Source organism: Eubalaena glacialis, chromosome 6 (assembly GCF_028564815.1).
Source record: "Eubalaena glacialis isolate mEubGla1 chromosome 6, mEubGla1.1.hap2.+ XY, whole genome shotgun sequence".
Classification (NCBI taxonomy): Eukaryota; Metazoa; Chordata; class Mammalia; order Artiodactyla; family Balaenidae; genus Eubalaena; species Eubalaena glacialis.
Genome location: NC_083721.1, coordinates 19,634,724 through 19,650,759, shown reverse-complemented (window position 1 = coordinate 19,650,759; position 16,036 = coordinate 19,634,724). Strand labels below are relative to the sequence as shown.

Genomic DNA, 16,036 nt, shown 5'->3' with positions numbered 1-16,036 from the left:
TTGTATATATGGGCCACATCTTCTTTATCCATTCATCCGATGATGGACACTTAGGTTGCTTCCATGTCCTGGCTATTGTAAATAGAGCTGCAATGAACATTGTGGTACATGACTCTTTTTGAATTATGGTTTTCTCAGGGTATATGCCCAGCAGTGGGATTGCTGGGTCATATGGTAGTTCTATTTTTAGTTTTTTAAGGAACCTCCATACTCTTCTCCATAGTGGCTGTATCAATTTACATTCCCACCAAGAGTGCAAGAGGGTTCCCCTTTCTCCACACCCTCTCCAGCATTTATTGTTTCTAGATTTTTTGGTGATGGTCATTCTGACCGGTGTGAGATGATATCTCATTGTAGTTTTGATTTGCATTTCTCTAATGATTAATGATGTTGAGCATTCTTTCATGTGTTTGTTGGCAAGCTGTATATCTTCTTTGGAGAAATGTCTATTTAGGTCTTCTGCCCATTTTTGGATTGGGTTTTTTTTTTTTTTTTTGGTATTGAGCTGCATGAGCTGCTTGTAAATTTTGGAGATCAATCCTTTGCCCGTTGTTTCATTTGCAAATATTTTCTCCCATTCTGAGGGTTGTCTTTTCGTCTTGTTTATGGTTTCCTTTGCTGTGCAAAAGCATTTAAGTTTCATTAGGTCCCATTTGTTTATTTTTGTTCTTATTTCCATTTCTCTAGGAGCTGGGTCAAAAAGGATCTTGCTGTGATTGATGTCATAGAGTGTTCTGCCTATGTTTTCCTCTAAGAGTTAGATAGTGTCTGGCCTTACATTTAGGTCTTTAATCCATTTTGAGTTTATTTTTGTGTATGGTGTTAGGGAGTGTTCTAATTTCATTCTTTTACATGTAGCTGTCCAGTTTTCCCAGCACCACTTACTGAAGAGGCTGTCTTTTCTCCACTGTATATTCTTGCCTCCTTTATCAAAGATAAGGTGACCATATGTGCGTGGGTTTATCTCTGGGCTTTCTATCCTGTTCCATTGATCTATATTTCTGTTTTTGTGGACTGGCCACATTTCAAGTGCCTAGTAGCCACATGTATCTAGTGGCTATCATATCACAAAATGTGGCTCTAGAACAAAGCAACAAGGTGAAGTAGAAAGCAGAAAATGTGTGAAGGTATAAACCCCGTTTGAACTCCACTCTGTCATTGAGGCTCAGTGAATGCTAGCCTTAATTTCCACTGTCTTAACTGGAGGACCTCTCTGAGCCTAGGTGTCCTCATACATGAGAGAGGGATAATAGTACCTACCTTAGAGAGCTGTTGGGAAGATCCATTGTAAAGTCTTTAATAGCGTCTGGTAAAGCGTAAAAGCTCCATAAACGCCAGGCACTTTCCTTTTCCTCTTAGCCTTCATATCTGTTTTCCTATCTTCCCTCTTTAAGGAAAGGGTCTGTGTTTGTTTCATATTTGTTTCTCCAGTCTGGTACATTGGTACGTGCCCAATAAATGCTTGCGGAATTAACGCATGGTCTTTTGTTACCATCGTGGAGTATATCCACTTGTTGATTTATATTTTCCTTTAATACATGAGTCTTAAAAATACTTTTGTAGGACTTGCAAGTTGTGGAATTGTTGACATTGTAGTGGAGAGATGAGTCAAGTTTGAGTTTGGGGATTTGAGGGAAGAACCTATTAAGCTAAAGCAAATGTGGCAGCATCACAAATAAAACCAACCAGGTGAGATGTACCACAGACATCTCTGACATAAGAGGACACCATGGGCTTCCCTGGTGGCGCAGTGGTTGAGAATCTGCCTGCCAACGCAGCGAACACGGGTTCGAGCCCTGGTCTGGGAAGATCCCACATGCCGCGGAGCAACTGGGCCCGTGAGCCACAACTACTGAGCCTGCGCGTCTGGAGCCTGTGCTCCGCAACAAGAGAGGTCGCGATAATGAGAGGACTGCGCATCGCGATGAAGAGTGGCCCCCACTTGCCGCAACTAGAGAAAGCCCTCGCACGGAAACGAAGACCCAACACAGCCATAAATAAATAAATAAAAATTAAAAAAAAAAAAAGAGGACACCAAACTTTTAAGTTCATTACTGTATATAACTTTCCATTACTGAGTATAGCTTTGACGAGTGTTAATGAGATGGGATGTATTCTCATTAAAGAAAAAAATAGAAAACATATTCGGACTGAGTCACATAAAAATCTAGTGTAGATGGAAACATTTTTCCCCTGCCAGTGAGTACATTAAGGACGTAATTCATTTGCAACAGTAAAATGTTCTTGTGATTGCCATTTCAGGAAGACCCCTGATGTATTTAGTCAGGGTTCTCTAGAAAAACAGAACAAATAGGAGGTATATAGATGGGGAAAGAGATTTATTTATAAGGAACAAGCTCACATGATTATGAAGGCTGACAAGTCCCAAGATCTTCAATTGGCCAGCTGGAGACTCACTAGAGCTGATGATGTAGTTCCAGTCTGAATACCAGCAGGCAGACCCAGGAAGAGCCAACGTTTCAATTAGAGTCTGAAAGCAGCAAAAAAACTGATGCCTCAGCTCAAAGGCAGCCAGGGCAGAAGGAGTTTTCTCTCATGCAGGAGGTTCAACCTTTTGTTCATTCCAGGCCTTCAACTGATTGGATAAGACCCATTCGCACTGCAGAGGACTGTCTGCTTTACTCAGTCTACCAATTCAAATGTCAGTCTCATCAGTAAACACCCTCACTGACAACATCATCATCATCTTCAATAATGTTTGACCAAATATCTGTGTACCCCATGACCCAGTTAAGTTGACACATGAAATTAACCATCATACCTGACAAGATACCATATATCAGAGCTTAATATGTCAAGGATGCTGAATGCTATCTTTTTTCTCCCTGCTCTGCTTCTTCTCAGTACACTATTTTCTTTCCCTCTTCCTCATGTAAGTGGTGCAGCACTATATACCATGCATTTTACCAGATACTCTTTCATACGGTCCCCATAAGACATGAGGAGAGCCCATCAAAGTGGCGACACCCCTGGGGAAGCCATTGCAGCTCAATCTGTTGCTCAACTTTGTCTATTTGAAAATTCAATTTCCTCAGTGTCCCAGACTTGGTCAGACTTGGGAGTTGTAACTTATTCTAGCTACATTCAAGAGAGTTCTGTACAAACCAGGAAAAAAATCTCTTATTAATTATAATGAGAGATATAACTGCCAAAGAGTCCTCTAGCCAAAGCATTCCTTCCTTGTAAAGTTATATCAGAAATCAAATTATAATAAAAATATTACTTAGTGAATATGAATTCAGAGTAAGTGAGAGTTGATATAAACAAGATGTTTAATGGCATCAAGCAAAGAATAATGCTGCAATTTCAACAATCAGCACTAGAAAGGACAAATCACAGGAACAAATGTCTCTAGAATTCTCTGCCAAAGTGTACTTCATAGGTTCTTTGTTTTCTTCTTTCATATGCCAGGCTGACGAACTCCCTTTCTTTTTAACTTATTATTTCTTTAAAAAATATTTAACAGGTTATAAATCAAGTCTTAATGGCTTATAAGCTATTCTGTCTCAGTAAGATAACTTCCATATTTCTGCTCTTAATTTTCTTAAGTTTTCAAAGAGAAGCTCACTGTTTGCCATTCTTTTCAGTAATATCCATTTAGTCTTTATAGCAATTTTGTTGTGGTAATCTATTGCTGATTAATCTTTTGCTATCCCAAAATGTAATGGCTTAAAGCAAGAACCTTTTTTTTTTTTTTTTACTATCACTGCTATTCTCAGCATATTCTCAATGTTATTTTCAGCTCAGGTTATTGGTATAACTGGCATTGGGATGTTTTAATATTTTTAAATGATGTTTGGGGGCTTCCAGACAATTTTTGGAAGGAGTAACTTTTCTATTTCCTATTAAACAGTCTTCTAAACATTTTTCACTCCTTACCACTTATACAGTCATATCTCTCCTGTGTTCTGACCTCTTAGAAATACGAAGAGTGACTGATTAACTGGTCTGTTAGACTACCCCATTTTAAGATGTTAATTATGGTTTAAAATAGAAGGGTACATCCTCTCCTAGATAAGATCATTCTTCAATGCCTTAAGCTAAAGGAGCTGGTAGATCTGAAGTACAAACATCAAAGCAGTGTAGACAGAAAAATATTTTTGGTCTGAGAAGGAGACATTTGATTTTGAGGAATTCATTCATTCATAGGAAAACACATATTGACCCACAAGACATAATTCTTTGGTAGGAACTGTCCTTTGGTGACAGACAGCCCAGGAAGAGAAATTTATACTTAATAAAAGATTTTTTAAATCACATTAGTCTTTAGAAAGGGTTTATAATCTTTGGGAAAATTCCCATTCTACAAATAATGTTAAATGAAGAATCACAAGGCATTGAGGCATCTAGTTTTAGACCTCATAACTTATGATACCTTTAAAGTAGCATCGCTACTTTAAGGATCTCATAAGAGAAGGATCTCATAAGAGAAGGATCTCATTAGATTCCTGATACTTCTTGGTTACTAGAATGCTGAGACCTCAGAACACATTTTTTTCTTGTGGTTTTCCACAGAAAACCATGAAGTACAAGAAGTTGCTTTTAACCTGCTGTGTTTATTTACTCAACAAATATTCGTTGAATGTTGCTATGTGCCAGGAACTGGCAAAGGTACAAGAGACACAGCAATGAGCAGGCATGACACCTGCCCTGAGGAAACTTGAAGTATGAATAAAGGCTCTTAAGCCTGGAATTATGTTGGAAATTTCCGTATGGTTCTTTTTTCTTTATTGCTTTCTTTCTTTCTTTCTTTCTTTCTTTCTTTCTTTCTTTCTTTCTTTCTTTCTTTCTCTAACTAGCTAGCATCATCTTTCTACCATAGTGTAATTGTTAAGAGAACAAATTCTAGAGGTAAAAGGCTATGATTCATAAACCAGTTCCATGAAGAAAAAGAGTTTTAAAAGATTTATTGATTGATAGATAGATAGATAGATAGATAGACAGATGCCAGAAGGAATCATAAGCAATGCTCCCATGTAAAGCAGAACTCTGACAATCGTCACTGTTAACGCCCAGATTCACTTTCTAAGAGCAATTTTTTGGTCACAACTACATTGTTTTTTCCTTAAGAAATGGTTTTCACAATATTCTTAGACAATAAACCTTAAATATTTTGTAAATTATTATATTCAACCATATTTTTTTTCTCCCTAGTGAACTGTTTGCCAGTGAAACACAGTTTCACTTTCACTTTTTCAAAATGATAGTATAAAAACAGAAGTGAAAGTATGAATCATAATATAATCAGGAGTTCATGGTGAGCTATCCATTTATAACTCAGAAACCACGGGGTATTTCCAAACTGATGTCATTCATAGAAAGAATGCCATGTGTTGTGGAAGAATAAGAAAAATTACCTAGGCTAACTGGGGGCTTTAGAATGCATGTGGGATAGTCCCAGCTAATTTCTTTTTTTAATTTTATCACAAAGATCAAACTGTATTTCAAATACTTAAATTGACACCACCTTGGAAATTACACGCTGGATTCTGGGTTATACTTTTTAATTCTGAAAACTTAGATGATGTACACTAAGATTTTACTTCAGAAGGCATAATACCAGTATAAATGCTTTTTTTTTTAAGTTGAAGTATAGTTGACTTACAATGTTGTGTTAATTTCTGGTGTACAGCAAAGTGAATATATCTATATTCTTTTTCATATTCTTTTCCATTATAGGTTATTACAAGATATTGATATAGTTTTCTGTGCTCCAGTGTAAATGCTTTTTATAATTCAATGTTTTATTTTCTTTAAAAAGCTGTATAAATACTAAAATTACTGTGAAATTTCTTGTAGTTGTTTTACTTATAGGACAAAATTGTAATCTCTGCTCAAATCGTTAAAATTGATTTTATTTTTGTTTTGTTTTTGTTTTAGCAGGGGAGAAATAAACATAAATTTTATTTTTTCCAACTAAACAATTAAAATAGTAGTTTTCTATTCTCGCCACTGTGTTGAGTTTTTTAAGAACTTAAAGAAGACTACGGTGTATGTTAAATAAACTAGTGACATTACAGAGAGGAAACATTATCCAGAAAATGCTTTCCTCTGGATTGTCTACATTTGGTTGGATAATACTTTGGCTGTGTTAGTTCTGCCATATTTGTTGCTATGTTTGCTGGTTGGTTGGTTGTTTTGACCCAGACCCTGATATCCAGTTGTGAGTCTAGGCCCGCTGTATCCTTTTTCAATCAGTTGAATGTCCCTGGTTCCCCATTAGTTAATGTTCATGATATGGGGGATTCCACAGAGGTCATCCCACTCACTAATCCAGGTAACACCACTTGTTCACTGTTTGGTTTAAGAGGCTCATCCATGAGCCCAGTGGTTTACCCACAATGCTCAGTCCTGATGCCTGCTATGAACTGCTTTGCTACCCTCAATCTTTCAGTGTGGCTGCAGGTGAATCTGCCAATAGGATGGGTTGACCTCATGTGATTGAGGAACAAACTTTAAAATGTATCAGAGTATTGAATTCCTCCTCATTCCGTACACAAATAGGAAGAACACATGGATTAAAGACTTAAAGGCAACCCTCAAAATTTTAGAAGAAAATGTAGGGGACAATCTCATAACATTGAAGTAAGGAAAGATCTCTTAAAAAATAAAAAAGTTCATCAACTGTAACACATGTATGACTCTGGTGGGGATATTGATAATGGAGGAGGTTGTGCAGGGAGTATATGGGATTTCTGGGTACCTTCTGCTCAATTTTACTATGAAGCTAAAACTGCTCTGAAACAAAGTCTTTTAAGAATAAAAAACCCAAACCATTAAGTACAAACTAAAAGATGAATAAATTTGATAACAGAAACATTTTAAATATCGTACTTTAGATGTCATAAACAAAGTTTAAAAGGCAAGCTAGAGACAGAGAAAATACTTACAAGGCATTTGAGAAATAACTGCCATCTAGAATATATAAAAATATCCTATAAGTAAGAAAAAGACAAAAAGCTCAGTAAAGAAATGAATATAAAACTTCAGTTCACAGACAAGAAGCTCTATAGGACCAATACAGATATTAAAAAAAAAGTTGTAACTTACTAGTAATAGAAGCATGCAAATTAAAACAAGATACCATTTCATGTCGTCACACTGGAAAAAATTCAAAAGTTTGTCGATGACAAGTAGTGGTAAGGAAGTCGGGGAAATGGGAACTTTCAAACTCTTAATTACCCATGATTAATGAGCAGTGAAGTTTTACAATAGGGAGTGTAGTTTAAATTTAAGAAGAAAAAGATTAAGAGATTGAGAGAGCAAATTGGTATAACGCTAAAAATTTTTGCAATATCTAGCAAAGTTTGAAGGTTAGGATGCAGAAAGTCAACTTCTAAAATATAAATTCCAAAAACATCTAGTACAGGGACACAAGGACAATTCATTGCAACATTTTTTGTAATACCAAAATGTCTGCCATTGGAGAAATGGATCCTCTTAGTTTCATTTGTTTCAGTACCAAGCATCCATTTTCTGCATGGAGTCTTACTACTTCCTTCTTAACATAGTTGGAAATCAGGCACTGACCCTATCTCCTTGCTCCTACAGACTCCTCCCTTCACCTCCTCCCTACACTTCCTTATTCCTATGGGAAGCACTTTCTAGCTTGGAAAATTTCACCCCCCATCATATCTCTGGCCCAGACACTTACTTGGTCGAGGTCCATATTCTCTTTCTTTTTGCCTTTTCTGGCAATCTTCCCTGATTTCTCCTTCAAATTTCAGTCACTGGCAATTAATAGCCAGAAACAATATCCTGCCTCACACTTCCTCAGGATCTGCTTAAATGAGGAGGAACAGAGAGATGAAAAGATATGTACAGGGAGAAGAAAAAGTATGGATTAATAGCTTCAAATATTATCCTACTATATTCTTCTCCTAGCAAATCTTTGGCAGTCAAACCCACTCACAAATTGGTGCCTAGCTCTGTGGGTGGGATGAGGAGGGAAGCATGGATATGGGGCAAATTTCTTGACTCATCTGGAAGTTTTGACTCATACCTGGAGTAGATGTACCTTTATCCATCAATAACATTATGCTGCCCTCATCCTCCCCACCCTAGGAGCTTGAGCTTGTCACTGGTAAGGGCAGAACATCTTCTGAGGCAAGATATTACTGGGTGGTTGCACATAGCTGTGAAAAGAGCTACACTGGGCAACCTGAAGACAACTGTACAAGGGAGAGGGGTTGTCAGTAAGTGCAAGCAATTTGGGTGATCCAGCCATTCTCCTCCTTCTCAGGCAACATCCTTCTCCAAACCTCTGTGCTTAAAAAGTAAGTGGACGCTCCCTGCTCCCATTTAGGGAGGAGATAATGAGGTTGACTGCCATATTGGTGTCCAGCCCTCTTCTCACCCAACATCCAACACCAGAAGAGTGTTCCACCTCTTTTCTTCTACTCTCTGTGTCTTCCCTTTTTTAATATAATGAATAAATGAATGAATGACAAGTAAATAATTCCCCATATCTCCCATAGTTAACACATGTGAAGAATTGGATGTATACTTGTCCCATTTTCTCTTTTGTTAATCACATAATTTGTTTTTTTGGGGGGGGGGAATGTTTGTTTTACACTTCAGTTTGAAAGCAGTCACTGTTTATTAACTGACTAGATTACAAAACGAATCAAGGTAGACACCTTAGTTCATCCTTCTAATAAGCCTGTTGATTTGATCTTTTCTGTTGCCAGCATCTCTACCTTCTACAAAATAGATGATCTTCATCATCTTCATTCTACCTCATGGAAAAGATCATTTGAAGGGCCAGCAGAAGTTGTTGGTTTCTTGAAAGCATTGTTCAACAGTATAGATCTCGTGAATCAGATCTTCCATGCAGATGATTCCAAATTTAACAAGAGAGCCAGCAATCAATGTGTTGTCTGTCAGGGCAATTTAATGTGCAATATGTGGTTCCAAAATCCTCAGCATGTTAACTGAAGCCTTGTTGATCTTCACAGAGGTACCACTGAAGATATGGCAATGATGAAGAAGCTGCAACACTTTTCAGACCTTTGGGGTCACACCATGGATACTGATCCTGATGACAAATGCCAGTATGGGTTCTGCAGGTACATGGAAGTTGCCAGCTTATCTTGCCATCCTAACCATTCTTGTGTCAGTTCTGTACATCTGCCCATATTCCTTGTGATTGGGCTTACCTTTTCATAGATAAGATTTGTCCTTGCCTTTCAAAACATCTTTTGGGCAAACTTCTTTCTCAGGTGCCTGATCTTGAGCTCTGTGAAATTCCTTCACTTTTTTTAGGAGTTTCAGCAGGAACCATCTTTTCTTCTCTTCTGCACCCTCCATGGTTCCAGCTGGAAAAAAGGACTACATAACCTATTTTTAGGTTTGGGTTTTTTTAAGGTTGATATTACTCACTTTACTTTGAATTTGCTTTATTAAATCTCACTGTATATTGTGAACAGTCATCCCATTTGGGACATTAATATATCCCAATATATCATTTTTCAGTGTGTGTGTGCGTGTGTGTGTGTGTATATGTCTGCGCGTGCACACACACATGTGCCATGATTCATTCAGTTCCCTACTCATGAACATTCAAATTGTTTATGGTTTTTTGACAGTACAAACCATACTACAACTAGCATTATGTCCACATAGTCCTTTATCAGGTGTAATTTTTTTAACGTAAGGTAGAATTCAAGAACTGGAATTGCTATATAACGTATAGTAATTGGTGCCAGGACAGTTGAGGAATTCACATTCCTACCACCAAAGTAAGGGAACGCTCACATCCCTGAGTATTTGCCAGTGATGGTTGTTATTGTTTGTTTAAAACATTTGCAAATCCAACAGGTGAAAAAAATGATTTCTCATTATTGTTCCAATTCAGCATCCCAGGCTAGGGGCAAAGATGTAAATCCCAAGCACAGAGAATTCTGCCTGAGAACCTGAAATTCTTAGTTGTACCCATTGGTAGCTCTGTCTCCACCTGATCCTCGTAGAGACCTGCATTCCTCCTTACAGAGGTCTGAGAAAGTTGGAAATAGCCAGCGTTTTCCTTAATAGTGTTTTCTTTCAGCTCAAGAGGATTATGTCAACTGTTATTACAAGGAAAGGCCATCGACATACCAGTTTAAAAAGGAAAAGGTGTGTCCACCGGCTAAAATAAATAAAAGGGCAAAACACATAGAAAGAGTTTTAAACCCGGACACTTACAATAGCACTGAGGAAGCTGGTAGGACAAAGCCAGGCTTAATGCTTGTAAATTCAGGGTACTCCTGACCTTTTACAGCCTCACTTGGGAAACTAACCATAGAACAGCCTTGAAAAGGTCTGATGGTGGCATCAATATTAAAGAGGGTTTCAAAAGTGTATTAACTGTGGTCTTTTGGCCACTCTTGATACCAACGATTTCAGAACTATTTGTGACCAATGAAAGGGTTACCAAGCATAAATTACATAATACACTGATGTATGGACACACATAATTTCATTTTACATCAAAACAGAAATTGACACAATTGCAAAACTTTAACGCTTGCTTAATTTTATTTCAAAAATCTGTGAGAAAATATTCTTCAGAAGTGCCAAGTGATTCAATTCCAATTAAAAACAGTACTATCAAGAACAGTACGGAAGTTCCTTAAAAAACTAAAAAAAGAGTTACCATATGATCCAGCAGTCCCACTCCTGGGCATATATCCAGACAAAACTCGAATTTGAAAAGATACCTGCACCTCAATGTTCATAGCAGCACTATTTACAGTAGCCAAGACTTGGAAGCAACCTAAATGTCCATCGACGGATGAATGGATATAGAAGATGTGGAACATATATACAATGGAATATTACTCAGCCATAAAAGGAATGAAATGATGCCATTTGTGGCAACATGGATGGACTTAGAGATTATCATACTATGTGAAGTAAATCAGAAAAAGACAAATATCATGATATGACCTATATGTAGAACCTCAAAAATGATACAAATGAACTTATTTACAATACAGAAATAGACTCACAGACATAGAAAACAAACTTACGGTTACCAAAGGGGAAAGGAGAGGGAAGGGATAAATTAGGAATCTGAGATTAACAGATACACACTACTATATATAAAATAGGTAACCAACAAGGACCTACTGAATAGCAGAAGGAACTGTATTCAATGTCTTGTAATAACCTATAATGGAAAAGTGTCTGAAAAAGAACTGAATCACTTTGCTGTACACCCAAAACATTGTAAATCAACTATCCCTCAATTTAAAAAAACAGTCCTATCCATTGATGGGGAAATGAATTAACTTTTCAAGGATGTGAAAATCATCTAAGCATTCTAAATCATACTGATCATATATCGAGGAAGAGAAAAGATTGAAGAGAAATGATGCCACAAGGATAGCCTTTGCCACAGTCACTGAAACAAGCAAAAATTCTGGCACAAGATCCTAAGGCAGCTCAGAAATAAAATGCTCTACCTAAAACATAATATAGGTTTCTTGTGGCTCAATGGACAATACGTGCTATATCAGAGGTCAGAGCAGAAATAAATGGACTGCTACTATGTAAAAATATATATATCATGAATTAAGATATACTGATGGGAAATACAGCATAGAGAGAAATTTTTTGCTGAATTAGCATGTGCACATTTTTATTTGCTTCTCACATGGTATTATGATGTTTGTGGGTATACACGTCAATCTCACCCATTAGACTGTAAGCTTCTAGGCAGAAGACTCTTTTGTTCATCTTTATAACACTCCAGGTCTAGCACAGTGTCAGGTACAGAGTACATGCTCTGTAAATGTTGCTTGTAGAAACTGAAACATTGTGCAGGATACTAAACCACTGGGAATATTGATATCATTAGGTCTGATGCTATATCAGGCCTATGGACTGAATTGTGTCTCCCCCAAATTCATATGTTGAAGCCCTAACCCCCATTGTGATTGTATTTGGAGACGGGGCTTTTAGGAGGTAATTAAGGTTAAATGAGTTCATACAAGGAGAGTCCTGATCCAATAGGATTGGTGGCTTTATAAGAAGAGGAAAACAGAGAGATCGCTCCAAACAAACACACCAAGGAAAGTTATGTGAACACACATCTACAAGCCCTCTTGCCAAAACAGAGCTGACCCACATTTTGATCTTGGACTTCTAGTTTCCAAACTGTGTGAAAATAAATTTCTGTTGTTTAAGCCACCCACTCTATTGCATTTTGTTCAGACAACCAATAACCCAAACTTCTGATGTTTTTCATTGATTTTGTGAGAATAAAGAAAACCAAAGAAAAATGGCTTTTTAAGTCATTGTAACTATCATCCAAGAAAGAATTTTTGCACAATATTTGACATGCATGAATTTAAGGGTGACCCAAAAGCTTGAGAATACTTTGTAACAAAGTACAGAAGAGAAGATAAATTAAAATATGAGTTAATGTAAACACAAAAAGATTTTGTTCTATATGGGAACTTTTATTCAGCCTGCATCTCATTTGACAGAAGACTCTTTGATTAAGTTTGATTAACCCTGAGGAAGTTTGAAAATCATTTTGACCTAATGCAAATGCTCCATTCTTTTCTTAGATTTCATCAAGAATTGGTAACCAATTGCATAAGTGTTACTTTTAAAATATAACCCCAATGCATTTTCTAAATTGGAGAAAGGAAACATTTCAGCCTATTTTAGAAAGCATAAGATCTACAGAAAAAGAAATATTTATTTCTCATATTTGTCTCATGATATTACATGTATTTATGTAAAGTTGATCATCAGAAATTTGCAAATCAAAATTAGTAAGATAACAATGTGCAGCTTCACCCTCATTATGGACTCCTTGAATGAAAGTTGCCTTTATGAAGTAAAGGGATTAACTGAGAAATTTGACACATGCTTTACACATTTACCATTCTTGTGCTCAATAACATACTAATGTAGATTTAGAAATCCAGATCTAGTTTATTTTTTATTTTTTTGGTAAGCAAAATAATATCTTTATTTTTTTTTTGGTTTTTTTTTTAACATCTTTATTGGAGTATAATAGCTTTACAATGGTGTGTTAGTTTCTGCTTTATAACAAAGTGAATCAGTTATACATATACATATGTCCCCATATCTCTTCCCTCTTGAATCTCCCTCCCTCCCACCCTCCCTATCCCACCACTCTAGGTAGTTTACTTTCACACTTTAGCATCTTTTAAAGCAGTAAATGGAAGGATGTTCTAAGTCATGATCACAAAGATGCTTGACATCTTCATAACAATGCAAGCAACTGAAGAAGGACAGTGGTTTGGTTCTTCTGAAGATAACTTTTTCTTTGGTTTGTTTTGCTTTTTTTCCTTCAAAATTTGGATCTGCCTCAGTCAGTTGATGGCCTGAATACGCCTAGGCTAACATATTTGTCATCACCATCTCTCCAACAACTTTAAGAATGGTCATAGTAGTATGTGAACTGTTGCAAACTAAAGCTCAAAAATGTATTCTCTTATACTTTCTATGCCTTTTTATTGAGAATTATGAGCCTCATGAATTGAATTTGTTATTTTTTCCTTTGGCAAAAACTTTGAAAGTAAAATTCTGAGTTTTATTTTTCATTATATCATTTTACTCTAAAATATGTGTTCGAATAAATCTTCCATGCTGTGTAGTATTGCACCATGCAGAGAACATTTGTAACTAGGTCAACATACACAGTTTCTAGGCACCACCAAGGAAATCACTTTGTTCGACTCATATTACAATATTACCAGAGTAACAGGATGAAAATGACTCATGGGGTTCTTTGTTGGGGTGCTCGGTGCTGCAAGTGGTGCTAAGTTGAGTGCTCAGAAGACTGATGCAATTGTGGATGTCTCTTTGAGAGGGTATAAGTGACTCTCTTCCAAAACACAAAAGCATCAACTAGGACAATGTGTTGGACCGAGAGAAAAGAAAACGTGGAAAGCTTAGAAGAAAAGACCTAAGCCCTCTTTTCCTCCCTGAGGACGCACACACAGGCTGATTATCTTCCATGAGTCTTAGAAGAAGCACAGGAAGCTGGTCCCCACAACACCTTGTCCTGCGTGATCTAGAAGAATAAAGGAATTACCAGTTGCTGCCTTTCAGGGCTAGAGCCACCAGAGTGAGAATAACAGGAGGACATCTGGAAGAGACACGTGAATGTGAAAAGGAAGACTCTTCCTCTCTGCTCTCTGCTTCATATACAAGCTATCGATGCAGTGACGGCATTGTTTTATTTATTCAGTCAGTACAGATTATTGCTTCCTGTGGATGAGATGCTAGAAAAGGGTACAACCTGAACAAGCACGTAGGACTCCTGTCCCTGCACAGCTTACTATCTAATGAGGAGCTAGATTCCACGCTCACTTGCCTTTTTCTCCTTTTTTCCCACCTCCTTTGCTGGTTCTTCCTTATCTCCTGACATCTAGATTCTGGAGTGCTCCAGAGCTCAGTCCCTGATTGCTTCTCTTTCATCTACACTTTTCCTATAGTTGATCTCATCCAGTCTCAGGGCTGTAAGTACTATCCACACACTAATGACTCCTAAATTTACATCCCCAATCAGAATCTCTCCTCTGAATTCCAAATGCCTGCCCAACAAATCCACTTGGAAGGCAATTCAAACAAAATGACTAAAACCCAACTCCTGATAACTACCTATCTTCCCCTCTCCCACAAACTCCAGACCTGTCCCTCTCCAGTCTTTCCCATCATATATAGTGGCAACTCCATCCTTTTATTTATCAACCAAACACTTCAGGCATCCTCCTTGATGTCTTTCCTTCTTTTAAACTCTACACAAAATCTGTCAGCAAATTCTATTTGCTGTACCTTCAGAACATATCCAGAATCTGGTTGTTTATCACACAACAACCCAGTCCAAGACACAATTATTTTTGCCTGTATTATTACAGTCACCCCCTAACTGCCTTCCCTGTTTTATATGTTTGTCCAGATTCAGCGTATTCTCCAAACTGCAGAGATAGAGATTCTATTAAAATATAATCTAATTCCTCTACTCACAACTTTCAATGTCTCCCCAGGTCACTCAGAATAAAAGTTAAATGTCCTTACCGTGATATATGGGGACCTATGTGATCTGATCCACATTTCTTCTCTGACTACATCTCCCCCTACTTTTTCATTCCACCTTAACTCAATTGGCTTCATCACTATTCGTTCAACAAAGCAGGCAAGTCCCTTGTTCAGGGAGGGCTTTGTGCTTAATGTTGCCTCTGCCTGAAATGCTTTTTCCCCCAATAATCCAGATGATCTCAAGAAGCCATGGAGTGCACAGTTAAAAGTTTAAAATTTGCATTTCTTTTAAAATGGGAGAACACAGATTGACATATACACACTACTATATATAAAATAGATAACAAATAAATACCTCTGGTATAGCACAGGGAACTCTACTCAATACTCTGTAATGGCCTATATGGGAAAAGAATCTAAAAAAGAGTGGATATATGTATATGTATAACTGATTCACTTTGCTGGACACCTGAAACTAACACAACATTGTAAATCAACTATACCCCCCAAAATAAAAATAAAATAAAATAAAATGTTAGAACGCAGACTACACATTATTTTGTACTGACCTCAAGCCCAATTTGGTTATGTTAGCAAGATCCTCATATACAAATACTTTACAGACACTTTAATTCTTGCTCTAAGTATGTTTGTCCACTCAGAGAAGCCTAATTATATCCATCAACACCATATACTTGACACTCATTTTTGTCAGATCCCAATTTTAACATAAACCACGGTTTAACATAAATCATAGTTAATATAGCCTGACTAATGGCATTAATTGTTCCACAAATGCCATAGCTGAACTTGAAAATTTGAACAAGAAAGGATAATTTTCTTGCCTTTAAAATTCTGTCAAGATGGCAGATTTGTTCACATATTTTTCTCTAATACTTTACAAACCCTGCTGATAAAAAAGTATAAAAAGGAATAAAGTCATTACAGAGAAGACAATGTGGTAAAGAAATGGTTGGGAGGGTGTTTTGCCAACAAACAAGAAATATTAACA

At 37.0% G+C, this 16,036-nt stretch overlaps 1 pseudogene; it reads right to left on the bottom strand.

Annotated features, from left to right (window-relative positions):
* Nucleotides 1-8,661: 8,661 nt before the first annotated feature.
* On the bottom strand, nucleotides 8,662-9,330 carry LOC133093193 (large ribosomal subunit protein uL30-like; annotated as a pseudogene).
* Between the last annotated feature and the right edge of the window lie 6,706 nt (nucleotides 9,331-16,036).